At 62.9% G+C, this 17,680-nt stretch overlaps 1 protein-coding gene across 2 annotated transcripts in view; it reads right to left on the bottom strand.

The window, feature by feature from the left end:
- GNG12 (G protein subunit gamma 12) overlaps window positions 1-17,613 on the bottom strand; it is an 83,687-nt gene extending 66,074 nt beyond the window's left edge. Inside the window, exon 1 of one of the 2 annotated variants that reach the window (XM_072754916.1) lies at window positions 17,479-17,613. The gene's annotated coding sequence lies outside the window, so the exon portion shown is untranslated. The remainder of the gene's footprint in view (window positions 1-17,478) is intronic. The other variant, XM_072754917.1, reaches the window with a different exon arrangement.
- Window positions 17,614-17,680: the final 67 nt, after the last annotated feature.

The following is a 17,680-nucleotide window of genomic DNA, read 5'->3' as shown; positions in this document are numbered from 1 at the left end:
GAGCTGGGCGTGCGCGTGCGGGGAACTCGAGGTGGAGCTGGACGTGCGTGTGCAGGGAACTCTGCCGGAGCAGGAGCCGACCCGACCCGGGTCGAGCACGCCCGGCAGGGGGCAAGGCCCGCCACGCCCCTGCACCCCCCCACCCCCCACGGCGGCCCCCCTGCCACGCACCGGGGGAAGTGGAGGCCGCCGGCGGCTCTGGGGGCGGGGGCTGTGCTTGCTTTCCTCATAATGAAGACGGGCAGCCCCCGCACGGCGGCCTGCGCGCCAGACACGTGCCAAATGCCCCCTGAATTCAACGAAGCGAGGAGGCTCAGGGGAATCCATTCTGTGCCCAGGACCGCACGGCTGGAAGCGGGGCCAGGACCAGACCCAGGTGTCCCGGCTCCAGGTTCCGGGTCGCTCCCACCACACCCTCCTGTGCCCAAGGGGACAGAAAGCAGGGTCGTGCGCGGGCGGCCTGGGTGTCGTCCGTTCGCGTGGTTTAGGAGCCGGGGAGCCGGGGGTCAGCTGCACGAGGACGAAACGCAGCAGGACCGGGACAGCTGGCAGGAGGGGCAGGACAGAGCAGTTTGGCCCCATTTTCATGCCCGAAGTGAAAGGACAGATGGGCAGTGGCGGCCTCAGACCCCACAGATGAGCCCGAAGGCTGACAAGGCCCCGTTTGGTCCGTACCCCCCGTCTGATGGCTGCACAGGCTCGTTGTGGGTGTTAAATGAGAAAACGCACACAAAGCACCCAGCCCAGTTCCTGGCTGCAGGGAGGGCAGGCAGGCTGAGAGGGAAGCGGAGGGAGGACGAGGGGGAGCTACGTGTCGGACGCCTGGGGGCAGCCGCCAGAGCCAGGGAGAGCCCACCCGCCCGCCCGCTGGGGTTTCACAACCCAGGACTGGGCAGGAAGCAGCAGCTCCAGCTCGTGCTCCGGCTGCCGGGTGACGGGTGATGGAAGAACGAGCATCCAGTGGGCCGAGGAGGCCGGGCCTGGGGATGCCAAGGCCAACGTCACCACGGTCTGGGGGCGCCTGGGGGGTGGGGGCGGGCAGGCAAGGACACACAGTAGGGCCGACGCCTCTGGGACGCTCTGCACAGGGGCACATGGAACAAAAGGGAGAAAGTGGGGTCAGGGACACACGCGGAAAGGAAGCACCTGCTGAAAACCAGTCCTGACCGGCTCCCAACCCTCACCCGCACGGCACGTCAGGCCCCACGTCCGTCCGCTGTCCTGTGGCTCTGCCAAACCGGACGTCTGAAGGGCATTCGGCGCTTCCCCAGATGCAAACTTCTCAAAGGTGGCATTTGGGGCCCGTATTGTTATTATTATTATTATTATTATTATTATTAGGGCCCATATTATTTTCAAGGTCCTCTGTGATGATCAGTAAAGAACAGGACCGTCATCAGGTGAGTCCGTCCCCCCAAGACACGGTCCTGGCCCGGACGTCGCAGGTGCGCTCGGTGCCAGTCGTGCGGCCGAGGGGCCGGGAGCGCACACAGCAGGCGTTGCAGGACGAGCGGCAGACGGAGGCCCGGGTGCCGTTGGCCACGGGGTGAGGACACACGCGGGATGACGGACGCGTCCAGCTGAAGTCCCCGGGGCTCCCGGTGAGGGACCGTTCACCTGCGAGGAACTGCTCGCTCCCTTCTCCGGGCGGAAGCTGGCTCTTGGGGGACAGTAGTGAGTATCACAGTCTGCGGTGCGCCCGAGTCAACCCGCCCAATAAAACCTGACTCCTCTCTCACTTGTCATAGTCACCTCCCTAGGGAAACACCTACGTTCGTTTAAACGTAAGCCACCTCGTGACACTTCTTTCTCCTTCCAGGGTCGTAACGAACACAAGGTCAGGACGCACCAGTCGAGAAGTGGAGAAGGTTCAGGAAAAGCCGTGAGAGACCGAACACAGGACATGGTGGAGGAAACGACAGGGAGAACGGGATTTTCCTCCTTCCCTTCCCTCCCTGTCAGGCCCCGCGCGACGTGCGGACCACGTGTGGTGTCCCTTCCCATCCCGAGGACCCGCCAGGCGTCCGTGGGGAAGCTGCAAGCCGCGCTCTGGGCCCGTGTCAGGCGCACAGTAGGGGCGCGATGACCCCAACCCCGAGCAGCGCGGGCAGCCTGGGCAAGTCTGATGGAAGGGGAGTTTCTGCTCCGGGTGAGCCTACCCCACACGGTCACTTGCATGAGACGGGAGAGAAGCAGAAACGCAGCCGGGAGAGGGGGGACAGGACACAGAGCGCAGGACATGCCCGGGTCTGGGAGGAAGAGTGGGCCCGGCCAGCGACGGGGCAGGGAGAGGCCAGGACGCGGGGACGCCAGGTCAAGGCTGCGGCACGGCTCGGGCCGGCCGGGGGGAGAAATCCCACCCCGGGAAGGCGGCACCGTCCCAGCAACTTTCCTGAGTGAGACTCACTTCATTACACCGTGTCTGCTTCCGTCTCCCCGGGGCCCAGACGGTGGGGAGGCGCCCACCCCGCGCTCTGGTGCCATCGTGCCCAGTCGTTCCCCGTAGAAACGCAGCTTCTCGCCATCAGGGACCAAACAAGCGACGCGCGAGCCTCTGTGAGAGTAGCTGCCCTTGCGTCCACGGTGGGAGATGCCGATCCACACGGACTCTGTCCTTAACGGGAGACCTGCTCCGACCTCCCAGCGTCGTGTCAGGGGACGCATCAATCGCCGACGTCCAGTAGGGAGACGTGCGGCCTGCGGGTCAGGCCTTCTTCACATCTGGACGTTCAAAGCCCCGACCACAATCCTCCCCCATCCCCGCCTTGGGCCACACGGTGGGGATCCCGGGCCCACAGGCGGCAGGTGTCCTTGGGGTCTGGCCCCCCATTCAGCAAGGGCAGGTGAGTCCCCAGAACTCTGCAGCCTCGGTCTCCCCCTTGGTGACTCGGGGGCAGTAGCGCAAGCTTGCAGCTTGGAGGGGCACAGAGTCCAACACGGGGCCTGACACTCAGTACGCAGCGAACGCTACTCCTTCTGTCGTCCACACTCGGTGGTTCTCCGGTCCAAGTGCCCCCGGGACCAGCCCCTCGGCCCCACCGGGCAGCTGGGGGCACGGACGGTTTTCCAAGCCTCGACACGGACTCCCCCGGGCGTCGGCCCAGCAACGTCTGCTTTAACAGTAAGTCACGCGGTCGCTGAAGTTTGAGAGCCACTGCTCTGGGGAAGTGGTTTCCATCTTCTTTCTAAGCAGAGGAAGCCTCCGAACAAAGCTGAAGCCCGTGGCTGAGGCAGCGGTGATGGTGCGGGTGGGCCGGCGCCACCCACGGCCCTGGGCCCGGCCTCTCCCCTGGGCCGCCCCGGGAACCGCAGAGGCGGGAACGGCGCTCTTTGGTCGAGTCCAGATGTCACGGCCTTTGGTGGCGCCACCGAAGAGTCTCAAAGACTCGACCACGGTCGTACGGCAGATCCTGCCGCCGTGCAACAACGTGCCCTGGGGTCGTCGCGTTGTCCTTCAGCTGAGTCGCTTCACACCGGGTCACCCTCCAGGTGACTGTCCTGCTGGCTATTCCACATGCTCGGAGGCGAACGTCCCCAGATGTCCAGCTCTGCCTGCCGCCAGGCTGCGACCCCACTCACACCCGGTCAGGACACCGACTTACTTCCTCGTGGCAGGAACAGACTTCATGCCTCCGTCAAAATCCGGTGACACACTTCTGGGACGGGTCAAGGCCCGCCAGCGAGCGCGGGCATGGGTGGAGGACGGCGGCCGGGGCCAGAGGAGCACTGACGCGGGCGACTAGGGGCCACACCGGGAGCAGACGTGTTCCCTGCACCACGCACGCTGCCACGCTTTCCCCACAGGGCGACGTGGGAAAAAGGAGCCAAAGGAAGGAGCCACAGTTCTCGAGAGAGGGGACCTGCTTCAGGTTCTCCAGCAAACAGCAGCCTCCGGGAGGACAGAGGAAGGGCGCCTAGTTGAGCGACCACGGGCCGGATCTGCCGTCTGTCGTCAGTCCCGAGTCCTCCAGCTCATGTTCCATGCGGGCTGCAAGTCATGGCTCTGACGACAGGCTCACCCTGACACACGGGGTCACCAGCTGCGGCATCGTAGGGGGGAGAAAACCCACCCAGGACTCATCAAAACTAAGTGTGCTTCCCGACACCAGGGACTATGGAGGAGAGGGAGGAGGGGGAAGGGAGGAGGGGGTGGATGGGAGGAGGGGAAAGAGGGGAGGGGAGGAGGGGGAGGCGAGAGGAGGAGGAGGAGGGGGGAGGGAAAGAGAGGGAGGGAGAGGAGGAGTAGAGAAGGGGGAGGAAGGGGAGGGGAGAAGGGGGAGAAGGGAGAGGAGGAGGAGGAGGGGGAGGGGAGGAGGGGGTGGATGGGAGGAGGGGAAAGAGGGGAGGGGAGGAGGGGGAGGAAAGAGGGGGAGGAGGAGGAGGAGGGGGGAGGGGAAGAGAGGGAGGGAGAGGAGGAGTAGAGAAGGGGGAGGAAGGGGAGGGGAGAAGGGGGAGGAGGGAGAGGAGGAGGAGGAGGGGGAGGGGAGGACGGGGTGGGAGGAGGGGAGGAGGAGGAGGGGGGAGGGGAAGAGAGGGAGGGAGAGGAGGAGGGGGAGGGGGAGGAGGAGGAGAATCGTCATTATTTTAGAGGAAGACAGTGACACGATGAGGCAGCTGAGGAGGAAGGCCCTGCACCTGCCCGTCCTGCAGGGCCCAACGCGCGGGGCAGCTGGCCCAGAGGGAGCCTCGGGGTTTGGCAGCAGGACGGTGCACCTGCGCCTGGGGGGGGGCAGGCCTTCCCCCCACGCCCGTGGAGCCGGGCCGTGCACCATCACAGCCGTGGCACGCGGGGCCGCAGCAGGGCTAACTGCCAGCACGTAAAGTGAAAACGCCAAGTCCTCGGCTGCACGAGTCACATTCCAAGGCACTCGGGAGCCAGCGGCGGCCTGACTGCCCGCGTCCACTGCTGCGGAACGTTCCGGGGCGCGGGGCGGCTCGGAGGCACAGCACCCCGACAGGGGTGCAGCCGGGGAGAGGGCGGGCAGCTGGGGTCCATGATCACAGGCCCTGCCCCTGGGGCTGCAGGTGGCAGCTTGCGACCCCCCTCAGCAGGGGACGGAGGCTACGCCGTCTGCTGGGATCTCTGCGGGGCGGGCTGGCTCCTCGGAGCGTCGGGTGCCTGGACCCCCCGTAGCACCCGGGCCGCGGGGAGCAGGTCCCCTCGCGCAGCTCCCGCCCCACCTGGTCCGGCCCACCTGCAGCAGCGGCCACATCCTGTACTTCCGGGAGGTGCGGCTCGACGGTAACATCCTAATAAGCACTCGACGACCCTTCACGGTGCCGGATCCTAGAAGGATCCTAGAAACCTAAGCTTGGAGCAGCGCGAGAATAAAAGGAGGCGCCTCCCATGGCGAGCCCCAGAATCAGCAGGAGCCGGAGATCACCCCCCGCCCCCCGCCCCTGCATCATGTGTCAGCCCGTCCGGTTAATTAGGATAACGATGGCCACCGCTCACGGGGCTCCTAGTTCCCTGAGCGCCGGCAGGGTCCAGCACCTTACAGTCCTCGGCGTCCGTAGCCCCAGCAAGAAGGGGCGCCATCCCCATTTCCCAGGACGGAAGCCAAGGCAGCAACCGCAGCAACGGGCTCAAGGTCGCAGGACGGGACCTGTGCTCAGGCTGCTCGCCGCCCGGGGCCTCTGTCACCTGCACGAGGGGCAGCGCCGTCTCCCCTGTACGGGGCCGGCTTCTCGGCACCCGGGGACAACCAGGCGGGCCGGGCAGCTCCGCGGCCGACAGCGAGTCATGCTTCTTGGCAGACGTGGCCCCCCTCGCGCCCCACGGCCCCGAGCCCTCCCCACGGCCCCGAGCCCTCCCCACGGCCCCGCGGACGCCCAGCCTGCCACCGCCGCCGGCCCAGCTGGGCTCTGAGCGTGGCCTCGGTCAGGGTCGGCCCCCAGCTGACCGCCACCACAGACGGGTGCCCACGTCTCTAGCAAGGCTGCCTCACCACAGAGCCTCGTCCCTTGGACGATTCCTGTTTTTCTTTCCTGATGAAACACAGGGAAAAAGATGGAGCCTTTTAAAGATAAGCTAAAATCCTCAATTTTAGACTTTTCTCAACACCAAAGTTCAAGGTCAAAACTTGGGTGACTCCATCCCCCTTTGCCCTGCCTCCAGGATGAAGGCGACGACCCGGCCTAGGAGGTGAGAGCATAGAACGTGCTCCTGAGCCCAGTGCGAAGGGCATCCCTCCCGCTTCGGCGGTGGGGAGAGGACGCAGACGTGTAGGGACGTGGACAAAGTGGCAACAGCGGCCTCGCTGCCCTCTGGATGCCCTTCCCAGCGCTCTGTGAGGCCTCCAAGCGCCTGACACGGTGGGGCGTCTCCTGTGGCCCCAGGCCACCTCTGCCCCTCCCCTGCAGGCAGGTGTCCAGGTGGCCCTCGGTGTGGACGGCGTGACCCACCTCCCTCCCCCACAGGTGTCCAGGTGGCCCTCGGCATGGACGGTGTGAGCCACCAGTACCAGCGGGCCAGGCGGGCCCTGGGGAGGTGTCCTGAGGTCCTCCGGCCCGGTCCTGCCGCTCAACCGTCCCGGCACAGGTGGGGCCAAGTGCTAAGCGGTTGCGAGCCTGGCCAGCACCCACAGACCCCAGCTCGCGGGGAGGAGTCGACGGGGCTGCACACAGCAGGAAGCAGGAGGCCTGGGTCCCGAGCTCTCCCTGCCCGTAGCCAGCTACGACCCAGGACGAGCGGCAGCAACGCTACAGAAAGAGCCTCAGTTTCCCCATCTGTGAGGAGGGGGTTATTGCTTGGCCGGTGCCTGAGTCCACGCGGGCTTTATAGCAAGCCCGCAGACCAGGAGGGGAGGAGGGGGAGGAGGGGGGAGGAGGGGGGAGGGGAGGAGAAGAGGGAGGGGGAGGAGGGAAAAAGAGGGAGCACGAAGGAGGGAGGTGGGTGGGGAGGAGGGAGGGGAAGAGGAGGAGGGAGGGGGAGGAGGGAGCAGGGAGGAGGGCGGCGGGGCAGGGGAGGCAGGAGGGGTGCGCTGGGGTCCTGCATGCCCGGGATGACCACGCTCAGGGGGGCCTTCCTCATGGGCACCGCAGGAACCCACTTCGCCTCCAGCACCGTCCATGGGGTAAGTGCTGGGGTCGCTCCCCTCGCGGTGACGGGAGGTGGGGACACTGAGCGTCTCCTCAGCAGCACGGCCTTGAACTGACACCCTAACCGCTCACCCGCCCACGACGCCTGGGGGCTGCTGGACAGGAAGTGACTACTCAGCCCCAAGGTCTAGAGGAATCCTGGTGGCGAGTGCGAGGGTCGGGCCAGCTGGGAGGGCAGGGCAGCGCCGGGGAGGGCGGGACCCGGCTGTTGAACCTGGCCTGGGCGCCCTCCAGCCCGGCTCCTTGTGAGCCACGGACTCGACTCCTTTTATTCACCGGGTTCCTGGTTTGCTGCGACGACGGACTACGACTCGGGAACAGCCTCCCAGGCGTCCCCCCAGACGCTGCCCCCGCCCCCCGCCCGGGGTTTCACGCAGGCTCCGTGGGGGACACAAAGGGTTCAATCTGGTCCCACTGCTGAGCGAGCCAAGCTCCAGCTCCTCACCTCCAGAGGCCAGAGGGCCGCGGCCCGAGGTCCAACTCTGAGCGCAGCTGAGTCACCCTGGCAACAGGCCCGTCCTTAGGTGGGGCCCAAGAGTCACCCGTTAACAGAACAGAATGTGTTTATCACCCTCCTCCCTTCAAAATTCCCAGAGCTTTAGGAACTGGGTGCCAGGAACGGGATGGACCCCAAATACGCGTATTATGAACCAGGGAGCCGTTCACGGCGGCATCCCCGGGGTAGGGCACTGACAGCACCTGCTGGACGACGGAAGATCATTTCTGAACTTGATAAAAACCGAGGAAACGATGGAGAGACAGGACGTTTGTCCTCCATGAGCTAAGCCGTCAGCGGCAAAGACCCCCGTGAGTCCCAGGCACGTCAGGGGGCACGTGTCCTCCGTGTTCCCTCCCCTCCAGTGCATGGACCTGGAGGCCCCGTCCCTGTCACGCGGTGCCCCGGGGACTGTGAAGAGCACAGACTTCGGGGTCCCGCCGACTTCCAAGCAAGATGCCACCACCCGCGGGTTCTCCCGCAGTGCTCGGCCTCGCCCACCTCGCTTCCTGGCCCGTCAGGGCAGCCAGCACCGCCGACCTGGGGGGCGACCGCAAGGAGGACCCAGAGCTCCGAGCGCGCCCTCGGCGTCAAGCTAACTCCTGGAACACTATTTGCTGCCAAACGCTCCGAACTGTGTGAACGGCTGCAACTGCGATTCAAGATGCCGGGTTGCACGTGAACCGTGTGATCCCACGCCGGGGCTAGGGGTCCTCCGCGCCCGAGCGCCTGCAGCCAACACGCTGAACGTTTACGTCGTTTACGCACATCAGTGACCGATTCCTCAGCTCAAGATCGTGTTTCGTCAATTCTAAGGATACTGTGTTGACGTCCCGATGGTGGGACGACCGAGGACCCAGCCTGGTCCCCCAGAGATGCCTAATGTCCTCGTCCCTGGATCCCGTGACTGTATGACACGGAAAAGGGACTTCACAGCTATAATTAGGGTCACCCCCCTAATACAGGGGGTAGGGGCGGCGTCCGGATTATCCGGGTGGGCCCACCTGAAGCAAACGATCCCCTAAAAACAGAACTTTCTCTTGGCTGGAGGCAAAGATGAAGCAGACGGAGGCCGAGCGTCCTGTGGAGAGCCCAGGCCGGAACGGCTGCCGCCACCAGGCCCGTATGACCCGGGGCCCCAGGCAAGGACCCCAGGAGCACTCACCTCCCGTGGGTGGAGCACCCGCAGGTGCCAGGTAAGCCGGGACCGGGATGGAAGCTGGTCCAGCACCTGTCCTCACGGAGCAGGCGCCCAGCTGCAGACGGAAGCCCCGAGAGCACCCACTGCCCGGGTTCCGGCACGACACGCGGGGCGGAGGACGGGCACCTGGCCGGGCCACCCCTCCTGGCACCTCCCGGCCTCCACCGCGTGAGCCTGGGAGGGAGATCCGAGCGGCGCGGCGCTGCCGTGACCTCCTTCCTTCCTTCCTTCCGTCCTAGGAGACGCAGGTGACTGGACGCAGGACGGGCCGTGCGAAGGCCGACGAGCACACCGAGGACACCACGGTCGCCTGTTTGCTGAGCCACGATTTCTCTGCTGATGGATTTTATTCTTAGAAAGAGGACAACTGGCCTCAGGAGAGCACGCCCACCCCAGGGCTGACGCAAGGGCCCTCGAGGGCAAAGGCGAATCTGCGACGTCAGGCCCAGGGTCGTCGCCGAGCCCGAGCCCCGGCCGCTCTCCTTCCACCGCACTTCGGGACGGACGGGTGGACGACGTGGGGTCGACAGCTCCCCGAGGCTGAAGTCAAGGCCGGAGCAAGAGCCCAGTTCAGCGTAAACAAACCAGAAAACGTGGCGCGTAGAGCCTTTCAGGGCGTACACGTCGATAGAAAGCTACAGATTTCTTTAAAGATCCCGCAGGAAACGCCGCTGGAGTTGGCTTACGCTCAACCCCGTCTCCTGCTCCCGTTTGAGGGGGAGAAGCTCCAGAAGCTCGTCCTCACGGCGGTTCTGGACGAGCCCCAGCTCCACGACGCCACTGGCCCCAAACTAGTCACGAATCAGACGCCAGCGCCGGGCACGAAACCCTACTTTCCCCTTCCCTGGGTTTGCGCTGACAGCTTGGCAGCCCGGGACCTCGGGCCCGAAAGAGCGAGCACGTCCGAAGCCCGCATCTAAGGGGCTCGGCGGGCAGCGTGGGCGACAGGCCGGTGTCCGGGGGAAGGCCGGCGGGTGCCCGCAGGAGGGTGGCCAGGCTCCGACCGCGGCCCCAGGCGCCCACCTCGCTCCTCCTTCCGGGCCGTCCAACAGCTGCAAGTTCCCACTTCTCAGCAGGCTGAGGGCACGGGGCCGACGCGGGGCTTGCCAGGGGGCCGGGGGCAAAGGCCGGGCCGCACGGTTGCTGGAGGAAAGCACAATGAGTCAGCCCTCCCGGCGGGGGTCACAGGTGGGCTCGCGGGGTGGCGTCTGGGAACCGGTCCTCCAGCTGCACCTGCAGAGGCACGAGGACCCGCACAGCCCTGGGCGTAAGGCCGACTAAAGCAGGGCGCAGGGGGACGGGCCGTGTGGGGCAGAGAGGCCGGCTGCAGGTGTGGGAAGACCTGGGGGCGCGGAGGCGGAGCAAGCCGCCTGGGCATCACCGTCACCCGTGGCTGAGGGCTCGGGGCCAGATAAACACATGCCCTATAGGAGAAATGACGAGGGGCGCCCGGTGGCTCAGGCGGGACCACGTGGGACTCCTGCCCCGGATGCTGGGCTCAGGCTCCACCCGGGGCATCGAGCTCACTGCACAAAACAGCCCCAGAGCAGAGAGGCTGGACGAGCCATTTGTCACAGGAGCGTGGAGGAGGGGACAGGACAGGCCGGGAAGACACGTGTCCCGGGAGGACGTCGGCTCAGAAGGGGTGCGGGAAACCGCAGGGGCAGGGAGGCCTGCAGGGCATCAGGAGAGAAACCCCGGCCAGGGTGCGGGTGAGTGCGGCCCCCGGCACCTGCACCTCCCCTGCCGGGCGCCCTGTGGGCGTCCCCGGGCCCTGGTAGTGGCCGCGGCCGGGGACACGGGACAGCAGGAAGTGGGAGGAAGAGGCAGGGACGCCGGGACCCCCTCCTCACACGGGCAGCCGGCCACGGTTGGGTGGTAAGGGCCGCAGCAGGCCGCTCAGCGGATCCGCAGGTTCCAAGGGGGGGGGGGGCTCCAGATTCCTAGGGACTCGGGCCTCCGGGAATCCCACGGGAACCGAACCATCCCCGGGAATGCAACAGGCGGCTCCGCAGGCTGGGAAGCCCGGGGGGAATCCGCCTGGTGTGTCTGGGGATCTGCGCGGCGGGAACGAGGCCACGGGGACCAGGGTAATAAGGCAAAAGGCATCTACGAGCCCGTGCGTCTTCCTCGTCACACACGCGCTGCCTGTCCGTACGGGGCAGGCGGCCCAAGGCCCGAGCGCACCTGCGCCCCCGCCACGCACAGGAGTTCAAGGCGGCCCTGGCAGGAAGCCTCAGTCCTTCCGCTACGTGGCCGGGCGACCGCCTCTCCCGACAACCTGAGCAGCCAGCGGGGACCTTACCCTCCCGTGCAAAGCCCTGTGGCCTCGTGTGCAGGTCGCAGTCTAAGAATTCAAAAGATTAAAAAAAAGAAGAATTCTAAAGATTTCAACAGTCTGGGTGCAGGACACGCACCAAGTCGGCTGCTTTCCACGCTTTTCCAATTTGCCTGAGATTCAGGTCGAATGAACCCAGGGTGACGGTTTTCTATCAACGAGGTCCTCACTGAGCCTCAATAAAGTCCACGCACCTTTTGGGTTTTGAGTCCTCTCTCCATCCTTGGATTCACTGGCCCGTGTTGATAGCGAAATTGTGTTGCTCCCCTGCAATGATTTTTTTTTTTTCTGCAAAAAGCAGGCAAACTTTGAGGTCATCACAAGTCCCAGCCAAAGGGTCCCAGTGAGAGCCAGGGTTTAACGTCCGGGGCTCAGGGACACCGTGACCCCATAGCATCTGCAACTAAATCAAAGCCCGATTATTCTCCACTGGTAACGTGGAGATGCCACTGCCGGGGGGCACGTGGTGCACACGGCCTCTCGGAGCGAGCCCTCCAGCAGGCAGACAGGCGGCGGGGGACCGACAGCCCACGCCAGCGAGCGTCCGAGATGCCACCACCCCGGTACCCCGAGCCTACACCCCTGTCCTGGGCCAACCCTAGGGGGCCCTGTGTCAGGCGACGGGGACTGAGGACGAGGATCACGCACGCGGTAAGGAAGCCAGGTGTCTGCCGTGCCCCTGGGCGTGGAAACCACAGAGGCGTCCCAGCGGCCGGTTCACCGAGCGGACCCTAAAGGACGTTCCTTCAGCTACTGACTCTCCGGCGGAATCGGAAGCGCCCCAAGCCGTGACCGCCCGCCACCCCCTGGCTTTTATCTCACAGACTTCTGAAAGGCAGACCCACGACAAGGCGACAGAGACCCTCCCCGGCAGAGGAGGGCAAGCAGACCCTCACTTTTACGGGACCCGATAAAGCCTGACGTGACAAACCGAACGCTGAGTCGCACTAGAAACGATTTTTAAGACACTTGGCAACTGACGGAAAAACCCAGCTGGACGCGGACGCCGCCGCCGCCGCCGCCGCTCCGGCCCTCGGGGACGACGGGGCTGGGGGACGAGGTTGAGAACAGGACGTGGCCGGTTTCTTCCCCGGCACCCTCAAGGCCTCCCTGGGCGTCCAGCCGTGGCGGACTTTACAGCCCACGTCAGGCCTGTGGGTGTCTGGGGCGACTTCTTGGCACCGATGGGGAAGCCCCCCCAGGCGGGAGGAGAATCGGGAGCCTCCTTCCCGTCTCCCCCTGGGTGTGACTGGTGGCTTCTGCGTGGGACTCCCAGCCCCCGGCCCCAGCCCTTCCCTGGATGCACCTGCAGGGCAGCTCCGGGCAGCTGTGCCGACTGCATGGACACGGGGTGGGAACTACTCGGGGTCAGACCCTGGTCTGGGCTCCGCGGACCCTCGGCCTCCTTGTGAGGGCTGAGCGGGGTCGTACAGGTGACGGGCTTCGATCTGGGCCCAGGACACAGAACAGCCCAAGGTATGGACACACCGTGGTGCTCTAAGCACCTTCCTGCTAGACCACGTGCACCTGCGTCTCCCTCGGGAATGTCCCGTCCTGGAGGCACGTGACAGGCGAGGGCCACGCGCGGTAGGGCAGGGCCCAGACCCTCCACGTGACCATTTCCAAGCAATCTCCACGTTGGGAGGCTGGGTCTGTGGGCGAACCTTAATTCCGAACATACCTTAAGGCGATAAACCCACGGGGCACCTGGCTGAGCGGCCAACCCTCGACTTAGGCTCAGGCCCGGGACGGAGCCCCCTTGGGCTGCGCTGGGAAGGGCGTCTGCAGCAGGACTCGCCCTCTCCCTCTCTCCCTCTGCTTCTCCCCCTCTCTCTCTCTCTAAGGTAAATAAGTAAATCCCGGGGGGGGGGGGGGGGGGGCGGGGAAAAGATAAACCTACAAAATTCTGAAAGGGCCTCTCTTTCACTGCCAAAACTCTCACTACCAAGGTTTTAACATTTCAGGACCTTCAACTGCTACTCAACCTGGTTTTTTTTTTTTTCCTAAAACGAAATCCTGCTATTTGCGGCCAATAAACCAGAGTTTTTACTGAGTTACCGTTACACAAGGGGACTTCATACACACACACACACACTCATGGCAGAAACTGGATAGAAAAGAGGGAAAGCACCAGAATCCCACCATCCACGGGTCTGTATTTTCTGCTAGACTTTTTCATCTGCATGAGCTTTTTTTTTTTTTTTTGCTGACCTGGCTAGAATTGTTAATAATGTGCTGTGACTGTGCACACCGCCCTTCCCCTACCTGACCCACCCTAACACAGGACTTCGTGGATTAGTGACTTCAAGTGTATCAATAAGAAAGGAAAATGGGATTGAGATCTGGAGTTTGTTGAACAAATTAATGTAGCAATCCATCCCACATTTTAAAAAACGCAATAACAATTGCCCAATTATATTCTCTTACTTTGTTAGCACAGTTTGGCAGGACTTTTTAAATTGCCGAGCTTCTGTAGATTTGGGGGAAACATTAGAATTTCCTATAATTGTTTTCCTGGTTATTAGAGCAATACATGCTCATTATATAATGTTCAGAAAGAGAAAATCTGAGGAAGTAATAATTTAACATTAATATTTGTTGAACACAGACTCTGTGCCACTCGCTGTTCTGAACGCTTTAGGTAGATTCACTGATTTAACTGTCACAACACCTGGTGGAAGCAGGAAGAGAGGAAGCGACTTGCCACACTCTACACACCTAGAAGCATAAGCCGGGAATCCGTCACTGTGCTAAGAGGTTGTAGGAGTGAAAAGAATCAATAACTTATTCAATCAGCTCCTTCACTGCTTCAGGGTATAACGTCCCAGGCGAGAAACAATTCATAACCACCGAGCACCCTTTAACAGGCAGGCAAAAATATCACGGCACCGCTTCCGCATCCCCGCGGGGCGCTGAGCAAAACGGGGCGTCCTGTTCCGGGAGCTACGGTTCCCACCCGTCCACCCCCCGCACCTGTAGACGTCCGGGAGGAAACAACAGGTGCTTAGACGATTTGGTTTAAATTTTTTAAATTTTTTTTTAAATTTTATTTATTTATGATAGGCACACAGTGAGAGAGAGAGAAGCAGAGACACAGGCAGAGGGAGAAGCAGGCTCCATGCACCGGGAGCCCGACGTGGGATTCGATCCCGGGTCTCCAGGATCGCGCCCCGGGCCAAAGGCAGGCGCCAAACCACTGCACCAACCAGGGATCCCGACGATTTAGTTTAAAGATGGAAGCATCTCTCTTAAATTTCACGAATGATTCAACAATGTGGCGAGTCCTCGAATCAGCTGAATACCCGCACTCGCAACCAGTCACGACACCTTTACGAAACGTTCACAAGAAGCTCCGCTCCCCATCAGTCCCAAACACTTCTGATGGCTTCAGTTGGCCCTGAACCTCGGTTCATGAAACAGAACTGGAAACTCTCAGGCCACATTTCTTTCATACTTCAATTAAAAATCATACTTGGTTAAAGATAAATCTTTCTGTTCCTGGTGTAATTTCCTACCCAGGGCTAATAAACACAACTTCTTAAAATATAAACTCTCCTTAAATTTATTTTTTTTTTAAAGATTTTATTTATTTAATCATAAGAGACACAGAGAGAGGCAGAGACACAGGCAGAGGGAGAAGCAGGCTCCACGCATGGGGCCTGATGGGGGACTCGATCTCGGGTCTCCAGGATCATGCCCTGGGCCGAAAGCAGGCCCTAAACGGCTGAGCCACCCAGGGATCCCCTCTTTAAATTTAAAATATGATTAATAATTCATGTTTCTGGCTGCCTGGCTCTAAAACTACTATCTGACTATAACTTCAGCACTAAAAGCATATTAGATTAATCCATTAATCACAGTCATTCACACCACTGTGGTGGACACATGCCGCGTATATATACAGGTACCTGGTACCTCTAGACAGACAGACAGACAGCTCTAGCTACAAAATCAGGCAGCTTCTTTGGAATTTAAAAGAGCTCTCCCTAGCATTTCCAGGAGCCTTAAACTGGCGTCTTGTAATTCATCCGACAGCCTGCCGCCGGAGTGAGCTGGAGAAGGAAAATATCTAATCATGTTGACTATTAACTGTGTGTTAGGTGCCGTCGACGTGTTTTGCAAAGATTGTTCCGTGTATTTCCATAAAAATCCTTGAACGAGAGACCAGTATCATCCCCATTTTACAAATCAGACTTAAAAGATTAAATGACTAATATTCCCATCTAGGGGAATGGAGTTTCTGCAACCAAAATTCATACTCCAAACCACTGTTAAAGGGCTTCTCTTCCAAATCAGGCCTCAAAAAAAAAAAAAAAAAATTCTGACTTCTACAACTCTCCTCCCTAAATTCAGCTTCAACTGACATACAAAACTTACAGACATGCACAAAAAACCAACACAAGTCTGACAATTTATCCAGCAATGACGTGCTTCTGTTTGAAATTTTTATTTTTTTTTCTTTTCAGAGAGGTTTTCAACATGGAAAACAAAGTTAATCTGGCATTAGGGAACCATTTCCTCCGGTGTTTTGACTAGGAAGCTCTTTGCTGTCACAACTTGACAAACCACCCATGTCCTTCAACAAGTGAGAGCACAAGCCCAACACCACCCATCTCGGCCCTCGGGGGCTGATCTTCCCGGCCAGATCGCAGCTGGCTCTGCGGAAAGATTCACGATATCAATCTTTTCGGTCTCTTGTGAAACACAGTTTCACATTTTTATGTATTTGTACACGAATTCCAATGCCGTCGTCCCTTACCTAGGGGAGAGCCTGGGTCAAACGCAGTGAAAACACGACGACAATTTTTTGTAAGGCCCAAACACGCAGTTGTTAAGACTGTTGAGCACTTTTTGGACTGAAACCAGGCTTTTATGGTGCTAGTTCACTGTGAGCGGAGCCAAGGGACCCAACATTGGATCCCAAAGTCCTTTTATCACTAAAGTCTATAAAATGTTTGATTACTTTAAAAAGATTATGTGTGTGCGAATCATATGTTTGTTGAAAAACAGGAGGCTTGTTCATACACACAATTTGGCCTTAAAAAAAAAAAAAGGAAAAAACACCGCGAACCCCAAACAGCTCTTTACGGGACTGGGACTGTTTGGGAGACAGAGGCCCCCGCTGCGGTCACTCGGTCACTCGGGTGCCCCGCCCTCCTGTGCTCCAGGTGGGGCCCAGACCTGCGGAGGGGGAGGGGGAGGGGAGGGGAGGGGGAGGGGGGGGAGGGGGAGGGGGAGGGGGAGGGGAGCCGGCACACCTGCGGGGGCACACCTGCGGGCGGCCCGGCCCGGAAAACGGCCGAACCCGACCCCGACCCGACCCAGACTTGACCTGACCCGACCCTGACCCCGACCCCGACTCGACCCCGACCGGACTCGATCGGACCCAGACTCGACCTGACCCGACCCCGACCCGACCCCGACCGGCACTGGCGCCCCCGGGACGCATCGCAGTCGGTCGGTCCGCGCAGGTACAGCGGCCGCGGGGGGGGCCGGGGGGGGGGCCGGCGGGGGGGGGGGCTCGGGCTTCCAGGGCCGCGTCCCTGCAGCACCCCGGGACCGCGGACCCGGCCGCACCGGTGCCCCTCGGGGTCCCGCGCCCCAGGTCCCGCCCCTCGGGGTCCCGCACTCCAGGTCGCGCCCCAGGTCCCTCTCCTCGGGGTCCCGCGCCCCAGGTCGCGCCCCTCCGCGGGGACCCCGAGCTCGCCCCGGGTACGGAGGCCGCGGTCCCGGCGGGCGGGCGCCCTCGACGCCCCAAGGGCCGCGCCGTCGCCACCAGCACGGGCTGCGGTCCCCGCGCCGCCAGGGTCCCTCGGGCTCCCGGAGCACCGGCTCGGCCGCCTGGCGCCCCGCCCCCCCCCGCCCCTGCGGGCACCGCCGAGGCCTCCGGTGCCGCGGCCCCGAGGGACCTGGGACCCGGGGCCTCCCCGCGGACCCGCGCCCTCCCGCCCGGCCCGGGAAGGAGCCGAAGGCAGCGGGGAAGGGGGCGTGGCGCACGGGGAGGCCCCGGGGCAGCGCTGGGAACCCCGGGCCGCCCCCGCCCCGCCCCGCCCCGCCCCGTCCAGGGCCAGCGCCCCTCCCCCTCCCCCTCCCCCCTCCCCCTCCCCCTCCCCCGCCGCGTCTCGGCGCCCAGGCCCCGACCAGTCCCCGCCCTCCGGGACACGCTCGCTCCCTCCCTCCCTCCCTCCTCCCTCCCTCCTCTCCCTCCCTCCTTCCTTCCTTCCTCCCCTCCCTCCCTCCCTCCCTCCCGCTCGCTTCCCAGCGCCCGGAGCGCGGCCGCCCCCGCCCCGCCCCGCCCGCCCCGCGCCCCCCGCGCCCCCCGCGCCCCCCGCGCCCACTCGCCTGCCGCTGCGCCGCCGCCGGGGACTCGGGCTCCGCGGGCTCCGGGACGGGCCGACCTGTCCTCCGCCTCCTCCTCCGGCTCCTCCGGGCGCCGGCTCCGCCTCGCTGCCGCGCTCGCTGGGGGGGGCGGGGCGCTCGGCCCGACGGGCGGGGCAGGCGGCGGGGGCCTCCCTCCCGGACGCCCCGCCCCGCCCTCCCCTCC

Source organism: Vulpes vulpes, chromosome 3 (assembly GCF_048418805.1).
Source record: "Vulpes vulpes isolate BD-2025 chromosome 3, VulVul3, whole genome shotgun sequence".
In the NCBI taxonomy this organism is placed as follows: Eukaryota; Metazoa; Chordata; class Mammalia; order Carnivora; family Canidae; genus Vulpes; species Vulpes vulpes.
The sequence above is the reverse complement of the archived record's forward strand: the minus strand, read 5'-3'. Positions and strand labels throughout refer to the sequence as shown.